We start from the raw sequence: 12068 nt of genomic DNA, 5'->3' as shown, positions 1-12068 counted from the left end.
TGAGATGCAAAAACAACTGGATGTAATTGTAATGGGGGTGGAAGAAGCAGATGAATGAATAGGTGATTAAAAGACAAAATTATAGAAAACAATGAAGCTAAAAGAAGAAGGAAAGAAAACTATTAGATCATGAATATACACTTAGGAGAGTCAGCAAATCCATGAAGTGCAATAATATCCCTATCTTAGGAGTCCCAGAAGAAGAGTGAGAAAAAGAGGCAGAAGCCTTATTTAAACAAATTGTAGCTAAAAACTTCCCTAATCTATGGAAGGAAACAGGCATTCAAGTCCAAGAGGCACAGAGAAACCCCCTCAAAAGAAAAGTCAACACCAAGATATACCATAGTGAAACTTGCAAAATGCAAAGATAAAGAGAGAATTGCAAAAGTGACTAGGGACAAAAGGTCCTTAACCTACACGTATGTAAAGATAGATACATAAAAATATCAACAGACCTGTCCATAGAAACATGACAGACAAGAAGGGAGTAGCATGATATATTCAATGTGCTAAATGTGAAAAATATACAGCCAAGAATACTTTACCCAGGAAGGCTGACATTCAGAACAGAAGGAGAGATAAAGAACTTCCAATACAAGCAAAAACTATAGGAGTTCATGACCACTGAAACAGCTCTGCAAGAATTATTATAGGGGACCCTTTTAGCAGGAAAAAGAAACCAAAAGCAACAAAGAACTACAAAGGAGCAGAGACAATCTACAGAAACAGTGACTGTACAGGTATTACAATGACACTAAACTCATATCTATTGATAATCACTCTGAATGAAAATGGACTAAATGCTCCAGTCAAAAGACAACAGGGTATCAGATGGAGTAAAAAAACAACAAGACCCATCCATATGCTGCTTACAAGAGATTCATTTTATATCCAAAGAAACTTCCAGATTGAAAGTGAGGGGGTGGAGAATCATTTATAATGCTAATGGATACTAAAAGAAAGCTGGATTAGCCATATTTATATTAGACAAACTAGATTTTAAATCGAAGACTGTAATAAGAAAGGAAGAAGGGCACTATATCATAATAAGGAGGTCTATCCAACAAGAAGATCTAACAATTGTAAATATTTATGCCCATGCAATACCCAAATATATGTCAATGAATAGCTAGCTTAATGCAACTCATTGATGATAATACAATAATAGTAGGAGACCTTAACACACTTCTTACAACAATGGACAGATTATTTAAGCAAAAGATCAACAAGGAAACTGGCTTTGAATGACTCATTGGACCAGATGGACTTAACGGATATATTCAAAACATTCCATCCTAAGCAACAGAATACATACTCTTTCTGAGTGCACACAGAACATTCTTCAACATAGATCACATACTGGATCACAAATCAGCATGAAACAAATACAAAAAGATTGACATTATACCATGCATATTTTCAGACCACAATGCTATGAAACTTGAAGTCAACCACAAGAAAAAATTTGGAAAGATCAGAAATACAGAGGTTGAAGAACATCCTACTAAAGAATGAATGGGTTAACCAAGTTATTAAAGAAAAAATTTTAAAAATGCATGGAAGCCAATGAAAATGAAAACATGACACCCCAAAACCTTTGGAATGCAGCAAACATGGTCATAAGAAGGTAGCATATAGAAATACAGGCCTTCTTCAAGAACCAAGAAGCTCTCAAATACATCACCTAATCTTACAGCTAAAGGACCTGGAAAGGAACAACAAATAAAGCCCCAAAACAGCAGAAGAAGGGAAATAATAAATATTAGAGCAGAAACAAATTATATAGGGGGAAAAAAACCAGTAGAACAGATCAACGAAACTAAGAGCCGGTTCTTTGAAAGAATTAGCAATAAACCCCTAGTCAGACTTATCAAAAAGAAAAGAAAGAATCCAAGTAAATAAAATCATGAATGAAAGAGGAAAAATCACAACCAACACCACAGAAATACAAACAATTATATGATAATATTATGAAAAATTATATGCCAACAAATTGGGCAATCTGGAAGAAATGGATAAATTCCTAGAAACACATAAACTACCAAAACTGATACAGGAAGAAATATAAAAATTTGAACAGACTCATAGCCAGCAAAGAAATTGAACCAGTAATTAAAAATCTCCTGAGAGGAGCCAGGATGGCAGAATAGCATGGAAGTTTTTGTGTGTCTCAAGTTCATGAAATACAACCAGACCAACACTAAGCCATCCTGCACACCTAGAAAACTGATTGGAGGATTAACACAACAATCTGCACAATCTGAACCACAGAATTCAGCAGGTACGCAGTGCGGAGAGGTGAACTTAGAGAGCAAGAAGGGAGGTGCTTTTGCAGGCAGAGAGGACGAAGATGGGGCAGGAGTGGGGGGAGAATACATGAAAAGCACCCCTCCCCAAAAGCAGCTGGAGAGAAAATGGAAAATTGGAAACAAACACAGGGACTAAACTAAAAAGGGAGAAAGGAGGGGGTTTAAATTCCATTAAGCCTATAAACAAAGGGAGCACAAAGTCTGCAACTCCGCAGCTCAATAGCTGGAGGTGCTCTGGTGAGAAGGGTGAATCCCCAGGAACAGAGTGGGGTCCCAGCAGACCCCAGAAAACGGCCACACTCGCTGGTGCTGGAACAAGGTTGTTAAGGGTGAAGCCTGGTGCCAGATGTGTGTTGTGATTTTCCATAATCCCTGAAACGCTGCTGCTACACTATCTCATGAACTCTTTCTGGGTTGGGCTGGCATCTGGCTGTAGTTTTGGGGCACTGGCAGTAGCAGGGTCCAGCAAGCATTCCTGGGTGCAGCCAATATTCGGCCATTGCTTATTCGGCCATTGCCCGGTGAGACTGTCCCACAGAGGGGCAGAACGGGTCAAAGCTGCAGTCCTTCGGAAGTAAGGGGCCGGGGAAAACAGCCACATCTGAGACAAAACTTAGGAGAGAGGTACTGCCTGGGGCCTGGTCACAGAGGGTGAAAAAACGGGGAGTGGACAAAAACTGAAGACGGAGGACCAGTGTGCGATTGCTGATTCTGGAGAACAGACTGGGTAGCTGAGTGGCACCATTGTCACTGCTCCTGCACATGCGCATAGCACCTACAAGCTTGGCAACAATCCACCTCAGTAGGCTAGCAGCGCCATCTAGTGGAGAAGGGAGCCATTACACTGAGCCCCACCCAACTGAGACAATCTCCCTCTTCAAGAACACAAGTCTCACTGCCTACTTAGTTTATGGACTATAAAGCACTTCAGAGTATGAGTTCTAGGGGAAACTGAAGTAATTTCAGTCCTATTTCAATCCATTAGCAGGTCTGTCTATTCAATTTTATTTTTTTTCTCTTTTTCACTTCTTTTTATTGAATACAGAAAGAGAAAAAATTCATTTTTACTTTAAATTTCTATTAAAAATATTTGTCTTTAATTTTTTACTGTATTTTTTACTTTTGTGTATATTTTTTCAAATTTTATTTTACTTCCATCATTTTATTTTAGTCTACTACAATGTATTCACTTTTTCAAATTTTCAAAATATTTCCCTTTTTTTTCCTTTTTTCTCTTCATTTCTTTTCTTTCTCTTGAATACAGAAAGAGAAAAGGTTCATTTTTATTTTTAATTTTTATTAAAAACATTTTTCTTTAATTTTTTCTACTATATTCTTTGCTTTTGTGTAAATTTTTTCAAATTCTATTTTACTCCCATCATGTCATTTTAGTCTACTTCAGTGTATTCACTGAATTTTCGGAATTCACTGAATTTTTTCAAATTCTCAAACAATTTCCTTTTTTCCCCTCTTTTTGTCTCTAATCTGTCAAACCACTTTCAACACCCAGACCAAAATACACCTAACCTAGCATCATTTATTCGATTTTTGTGTGTGTAGTTTAAATTTTTTTAATATTAATTTTTCTACCTCATTAATTCCTTTCCTCCCTTCAAAATGACAAAATGAAGGAATTCACCCCAAAAGAAAGAACACGAAGAAATGACAGCCAGGGATTTAACCAACACAGATACAAGCAAGATGTCTGAACCAGAATTTAGAATCATGATAATAAGAATACTAGTGGGAGTCAAAAATAGATTAAAATCCCTTTCTGCAGAGATAAAAGAAGTAAAAAATAGCCAGAATGAAATTTAAAATGCTATAATTGAGCTGCATTCATGGATGGATGCTGCAGTGGCAAGGATGGATGAGACAGAACAGAGAATCAGCAATATAGAGGACAAACTTATAGAGAATAATGAAGCAGAAAAAAAGAGGGAGGTGAAGGCAAAAGAGCACAATTTAAGATTTAGAGAAATCAGTGACTCATTAAAAAGGAACAACATCAGAATCATAGGGGTCCCAGAAGAGGAAGAGAGAGAAATAGGGGTAGAAGTGTTATGTGAGCAAATCATAGCAGAAGACTTTCCTAACTTGGGGAAAGACGCAAACATCAAAATCCAGGAAGCACAGATGACCCCCATTAGATTCAACAAAAACCGACCATCAGCAAGGCATATCATAGTCAAATTCACAAAATACTCAGGCAAGGAGAGAATCATGAAAGCGGCAAGGGAAAAAAAGTCCAGAGCCTACAAGGGAAGACAGATCAGGTTTGCAGTGGATCTGTCCACAGAAACTTGGCAGGCCAGAAAGGAGTGGCAGGATATATTCAGTGTGCTGAATCAGAAAAATGTGTAGCCAAGAATTCTTTATCCAGCAAGGCTGTCATTCAAAATACAAGGAGAGATAAAATTTTTCTCAGACAAACAAATATTAGAGGAGTTTGTGACCACTCAACCAGCCCTGCAAGAAATTTTGAGGGGAGAAAAGTTGAAAAAAAAAAGTATATATATATATACACATATATGTGTATGCATGCGTGTGTGTGTGTGTGTGTGTGTATAAATACCAAAAGCAACAAAGATTGGAAAGGACCAGAGAACACCACCAGAAACTCCAACTCTACAAGCGCCATAATGGCAATAAATTCATAACTTTCAGTACTCACTCTAAACGTCAATGGACTCAATGCTCCAAACAAAAGATATAGGGTAACAGAATGGATAAGAAAACAAGATCCATTGATATGCTGTTTACAAGAGACCCACTTTAGACATAAAGACACCTTCAGATTGAAAATAAGGGGATGGAGAACCATCTATCATGCTAATGGTCAACAAAAGAAAGCCAGAGTAGCCATACTTAATCAGACAATCTAGACTTTAAAATAATGTCTGTATCAAGAGATGGAGAAGGGCATTATATAATAATCAAGGGGTCTATCCACCGAGAAGACCTAACAATTGTAAACATTTATGCCCCAAACTATAGAAAGCTTATGAAAGAAATTGAAGAAGACACAAAAAAAATGGAAAAAAATTCCATGCTCCTGGATAGGAAGAACAAATATTGTTAAAATGTCGATACCACCCAAAGCAATCTACATATTCAATGCAATCCCTATTGGAGTAACACCAGCATTCTTCACAGAGCTAGAACAAACAATCCTAAAATTTGTATGGAACCAGAAAAGACCCCGAATAGCCAAAGCAATCTTGAAAAAGAAAACCAAAGCAGGAGGCATCACAATCCCAGACTTCAAGCTATACTACAAAGCTGTAATCATCAAGACAATATGGTACTAGCACAAGAACAGACACTCAGATCAATGGAACAGAATAGAGAACCCAGAAATGCACCCATAAATGTATGGCCAACTAATCTTTGACAAAGCAGGAAAGAATATCCCATGGAATAAAGACAGTCTCTTCACCAAGTGGTGCTGGGGAAACTGGACAGAGACATGCAGAAGAATGAACCTGGACCACTTTCTTACACCATACACAAAAATAAACTCAAAATGGATGAAAGACCTCAATGTAAGACAGGAAGCCATCAAAATCCTCGAGGAGAAAGCAGGCAAAAACCTCTTTGATCTTGGCCACAGCCAATTCTTACTCAATACGTCTCCGGAGGCAAGGGAAACAAAAGCAAAAATGAACTACTGGGACCTCTTCAAAATAAAAGCTTCTGCACAGCAAAGGAAACAATCAGCAAAACTAAAAGGCAACTAACAGAATGGGAAAAGATATTTGCAAATGACATATCAGATAAAGGGTTAGCATTTAAAATCTACAAAGAACTTATCAAACTCAACACCCAAAAAACAAATAATCCAGTGAAGAAATGGGCAAAAGACATGAATAGACACTTCTCCAAAGAAGATCCAGATGGCCAACCGATGCATGAAAAAAATGCTCAACATCACTCATCATCAGGGAAATACAAATCAAAACCACCATAAGATACCACCTGACACCTGTCAGAATGGCTCACATTAACAACTCAGGCAACAACAGATGTTGGCAAGGATGAGGAGAAAGAGGATCTCTTTTGCATTGTTGGTGGCAATGCAAGCTGGTGCAGCCACTCACCAGCTTGGAGGTTCCTCAAAAAAACTAAAAATAGAACTATGCTACGACCCAGCAATTGCACCACTAGGCATTTATCCAAGGGATACAGGTGTGCTGTTTTGAAGGGGCACATGCATGCCAATGTTTATAGCAGCTCTATGAACAATAGCCAAAATATGGAAGAGCCCAAATTTCCATCAATGGAAGAATGGGTAAAGAAGATGTGGTATATATATACAATGGAGTATAACTAGGCAATCAAAAACGAATGAAATCTTGCCATTTGCAACTCTGTGGATGGAACTGGAGGGTATTATGCTAAGTGAAATTAGTCAGAGAAAGACAAAAATCATATGACTTCACTCGTATGAGGACTTTAAGAGAAAAAACAGATGAACATAAGGGAAGGGAAACAAAAATAACATAAAAACAGGGAGGGGGACAAAACAGAAGAGAATCTTAAATATTGAGATCAAACAGAGGGTTGCTGGAGGGGTTGTGGGAGGGGGAATGGGCTAAATGGGTAAGAGACATTAAGGAATCTACCTCTGAAACCATTGTTGCACTATATGCTAACTAAATTGGATGTAAATTTAAAACAATAAAAATAGTATTATTATTAGTTTATATCGTTTGACCCCTTTTACCTACTTTGCCTACTTCTTGCCTCTCACTTTGGCAATCATCTATATCTTCTCTGTATTTATGAGTTTGGGTTATTATGTTGGGGGGGTGGTATTTTGTTTTTTTGTTTTTTGTTTCAGATTCCACATATATGTGAGATAATTTGGTATATGTCTTTCTCTTTCTCATTTATTTCCCTTAGCATAATGCCCTCCTGGCTATTATAAATAATGCGGCAATAATACAGGTGTGCAGGTATCTTTATGAGTTTAGTAATTTCATTTTCTTTGATTAATACCTAGGAGGGGAATTGCTGGGTGATAATGGTTGCTCTATTTGAATTTTTTGAGAAACCTTTATATTTTTTTCCATAGTCACTGCACCAATTTACAATCACACCAACAGAGCACATTGTTGCCCTTTCCTCCCCATTTTTGCCAACCCTTGTTATTTCTTGTCTTTTTTATTACAGCCATTCTGACAGGTGATAGGTGATATCTCTTTGGGTTTTGATTTGCATTTCTCTAGCGATGAGTGATCTTGAACATCTCTTCCTGTATTTCTTGGCCATCTATATATCTCCTTTGGAAAAATATCTATTCAGAACTCTGCCCATTTTGTAATTGCTATTTGCTTTTGTGTCATTGAGTTGTATGAGTTCTTTATATATTTTGGATATTAACCCCTCACCAGATATGTAGCTTGCAGATGTTTTCTCCCATTCAGTATGTTGCCTTTTCATTCTGATGATGATTTCCTTTGTTGTGCAGAAGCTTTTTGGTTTGATGTAGTCCCACTTGTTTGTTTTTGCTTTGTAGCTTTTACTTCTGGTGTCAAATCCAAAAACTCAGTGTCAAGACGGAGATCAAAAACGTTCTGCCCCCAGTTTCACCCAGGAGTTTTATGGTTTTACCTCTTATGTTTAAGTCTGGAATACATCTTGACTTAGTTTTTGTGTATGGTGTTAGATAGGTGTCCGGTTGCATTCCTTTGCTTGTGGCTGCCCAGTGTTTCCAACAGCACCTATTGAGGAGACTGCTTTTTGCCCATGTTACATCCTTGGCTCTTTTGTTGTAAATTAACTGGCTACATATGTGTGGGTTTCTTTTTGGGCTTTCTGTTTCTGTTCCATTGATCTATGTGTCTACTTTTATACCAATGCCATACTGTTTTGATTACTATAACTTTGTGATAGAGTTTGAAAGCAGAAAACATGATGCCTCTAGCTTTGTTCTTCCTTCTCAAGATGGCTTTGGCTATTCGGGGCCATTTGTGGTTCTTTTCACATTTAAGGAATATTCTTTTCACATTCTATTTTTGGACATGTTCTTAAATTTTGATAGGGATTGCACTGAATGTACAGACTGCTTTAAGCACTGTGGGCATTTTGACAATATTAACTCTTGGGATCCATTATCATGGAACATCTTTCCACTTATTTCTGCTTCTTGTAATTTGTTCACCAATGAGTTACGGTTTTCAGTATACAGGTCTTTCATCTTCTTGTTTAAATTTATTCCTAAGTATTTTATTCTTTTCGAGAGACTGTAAATTATTTTCTTGATTTCTCTCTCTGATAGTTTGTTATTCATGTATAGAAATTCAACACATTTTTATGTATTGAATTTCTGTTCTTAAACTTTGCTGAATTCACTTATTAGTTCTAAGAGCATTTTGGGAGGTTTTTTAGGTTTCTATATGGCATATCATGCACTCCTAATAAGTGAAAAGGTAACTGGGAATATAGGATGATGTCATCTAACTTGGATGAGAGTATGCAGACATATGGAGTGATAGTTTTCAAATTTTCTAAAATCTTTTGTTGTTAATATAATCAAATGAGTCCATAAATATGGTTTGTTTTGATGTACTGTTTTCTTTAAACCAGACATATAGAGCTGTGACATAGACCGGTTCTTCCCAACACTTTCGCACCCCACACTCTGTGCGTCTTGGGAGACAGCCACCTTGTCTCTTTTTTCTGTCCTGGAACCCAGTGCCTGACTCAACTCTTCAATGAATACTTCTCGAAATAATGCACTTGGGAAGAGGCTTATTTTTTCATAGGTTTCCTGCAAGGCACCCCCTCCCAAAAAAACACTGAATTTTACAGAAGTGTTTCTGATCTACCTGGAATCCTGTGAGGATGTCTAAGTTTGCATGTGGCGTCCTTTGTAGACAGATGAGAGAGCCCAGCAGTATTCCTGCAATGTCCCTTGTGACCACCAGAGGGCGGTGCTTGGCTGCTCTTGACAAGGACACTGCTCCACTTCAACAGAAGATCCAAATTAATCTCCTTCAGGACTTGGTTTACAGTCTTCGCCAGATGCTTTAAGGAGTACTTATTCGCTTTTATGCTCTAGTTTCCTTGGGATCTATTGAAAATGCTATGCAAGTAACAACTTAAAGTAATACGCTGACTAGAAGATGTCCCTTCTTACACATACAGACACATAAAATTATGAATGACTGAATGAAGGTGGACGTTCACCTAACATAATATAGAAAATGAACCCACAGTGATCAAAGACCTAAATTTAAGAGATAAAACTAAAACTCTGAGAAGAAAGCATAAGAACAAGTCTTCCTGACCTTATTTTGGCATCTGTTTCTTAAGGATGATACCAAAATCAACAAGAGGAAAAATACATATGTGGATAAATGGTCACCAACATGATTGCCTTTCCACTTGACTCTTCATGTGCTCCAGGCACCAGGCAAGAATCGTACAAATCATTTCTCAAGTGATAGGTCTGACAACCCACTTAGCAACATCAGTTCTTTCTCCATTTCAGAGATGGGGTCATGAGGCTCATAGGAACCCCTGGGGTCACTCAACTACAAAGAGGCTGAGCAGGGGCTAGAACTGCTGTCTCTCTGCCTTTGAACCCTGTGTCCGTCCACACTGCTCCACACAGGAACTCAGAGGTCTGCAAATCCTCCATATCCAATCTCTAGGCCTGAAGACCTCACTGAACTGAGGGGGCAGTGTTGCCTGCCCTTATGACTGGGGCTTGGCTTGTTGGCCAGGAATGGCAGCGAGCCTTTATCTGAGAAAGAGGAGGTTTCTCCCTGGGCACCGGGAACAAAGGTTCATGTAGCTTCAGGGCTGAGATGTCTCTTCTGCAGCATCTGATTGCAACCTTCTTGTCAGCTAGACCCCACAGGGGTGACAAGCACTGAATTCAAATCCTGCCTCTGCCTGTCTGTGGGACATAGAAAGGGAGAGTTCCCTCATTAGTCAAACAGGGACTGCATTTCTACCTTCCTCATGGAATTGTTATGGTGACTTAGTGACATGATTCATGTCCCAAAAAGACACTCAGTAATCCTTAGCTGTACCTGTACATGTTACTCCACTGTGAGCCCACTGCTGCCATGGACTTAACCTCTGCATTCTCTGTCCCCTCTGCCTGGCACGCCCTGCTCCCTCTGACTCAACTGTCCCTCCAGAAAGCCTTTTATCACCTCCAGTGTGGGTGGAGTGTCCCTCAATTGGGCTCCCACAGCACTGTTGCTCACCGATCACACCCAGGCCAGCCCTAGGACTGGACATCACCCACAGCTTGTGTCTCTGGACATAGACAGTCCCAAGTGTTGAGATCTGTGCTCTGGAGTTCCCTGAACTGTCAGCTCCTCCTTGGGCCAAATGTTGTAATGCTCACTGAAGGAGCTCTTTCCCTCCAAAGCAGCCAAAGCAAGCTGCCCTCAGCCCCATGGCACCTGCCTTCCCCACCCCTTCTGTGCAATCAGTGGTGCATAGCATCTTGGGCCTCATTGGATGCCAGGATCCCAGTGCCTTTTGGTGCTTAGTATTGAAAATATTTTCTGGAGGTGAATTTGGGTTTTGATGGAAACATCAGTAGGATGAAGCCTGTCCACTTCCAACAAACCACCACAGAGCCTGTGCCCCTGACCAATATGGCAGTAACCCAGCTCATGTCAGCCTTTCCCCCTTAGTCCTCACGACTCTCCTCTCTTACCTGCTCCCCATTCAATGGTGTTTCTCTCTCTTCCTTCAGGGAGAGCCCCAAGTTTCCTCCTTCTGAGGATCTATCTTCTCTGTCCAGGGGCCCCATCTTGTGTCAGAGAAGACATAGGTTGCTGACCATGGCCTCTCTTACTGCTTCAGATCAAGTGGACTCTCCCTGAGTTGACTTTATGGGAGGAGAGGAACCCCCCCTTCTCCTCACATGGTATTTTGAACAGGAAGCACAGCCCCCTCTGTCACAAAAATTGAACTTGAGGGATACCAAGGTTGGGGCTAGCAGGTGCAGGGGGTCACTGCCGGAGCAGCCTGAGGGATGTTGAGGGGTATACCCAGTGCCAAAACCCCTGGCTGAGGCTCTATCTATCCTGCAGCTTCCATGAGCACTTAATGTGATTTGTAAAGGTCTCCCTTGCTCACAGAAGTTCAAGTGGTTTTGCTGTTGCCAATAAAACTACATCTGGATGAATACATTCAAATACATTTCCTACTGATGGTCTATAACTCATTGACCTGACCTGCACTTACAGGTTCTTTCCTGAGAGGAACAGGCCCAGCTAGGGTGGAGGGCCAGTAAACAGACAGAAGTGGCCCAGCCTGCATCCTCCACTGGACTGAAAGCAGGGCCCAGCTGCTCTACTTAGATGCTGAGTTATGAAACAGGAGGGACGAAGTGGCTGGGGCGCATCACAGGACGGGACCTGGATGAGGTGTGCTCCAGGACATAGGATAGGGATGCTGTCAGGGTGGTCATATGAGGCGGATTTGGGCTCTTCCCTGCACTATGGGTCACTCCTAGGTACTCTCATGGGCTCAATCCTGGCTTGTCCTCCTAATTCTTCATGTATCCACTCAGTCTCTGGGGTCCCTCCTTTCCCAAATAAGGCCCCAACTTAAAGAGACTGTAGCTATTGGAAACTGTAACCAATACCTCAAGAAAGTATATAAATTATGTTCCACGAATTGTGCTTATAGGGATCAGTCCTAAAGAAAGAGATTTATGGCACAGATGTACCCTTCACTACAATCATGCGAGTCAATTAATTGGAATTGGCCCAATTATTCAAC

Source organism: Prionailurus viverrinus, chromosome B2, assembly GCF_022837055.1.
Source record: "Prionailurus viverrinus isolate Anna chromosome B2, UM_Priviv_1.0, whole genome shotgun sequence".
NCBI classification, from domain to species: domain Eukaryota; kingdom Metazoa; phylum Chordata; class Mammalia; order Carnivora; family Felidae; genus Prionailurus; species Prionailurus viverrinus.
The sequence above is the reverse complement of the archived record's forward strand: the minus strand, read 5'-3'. Positions refer to the sequence as shown.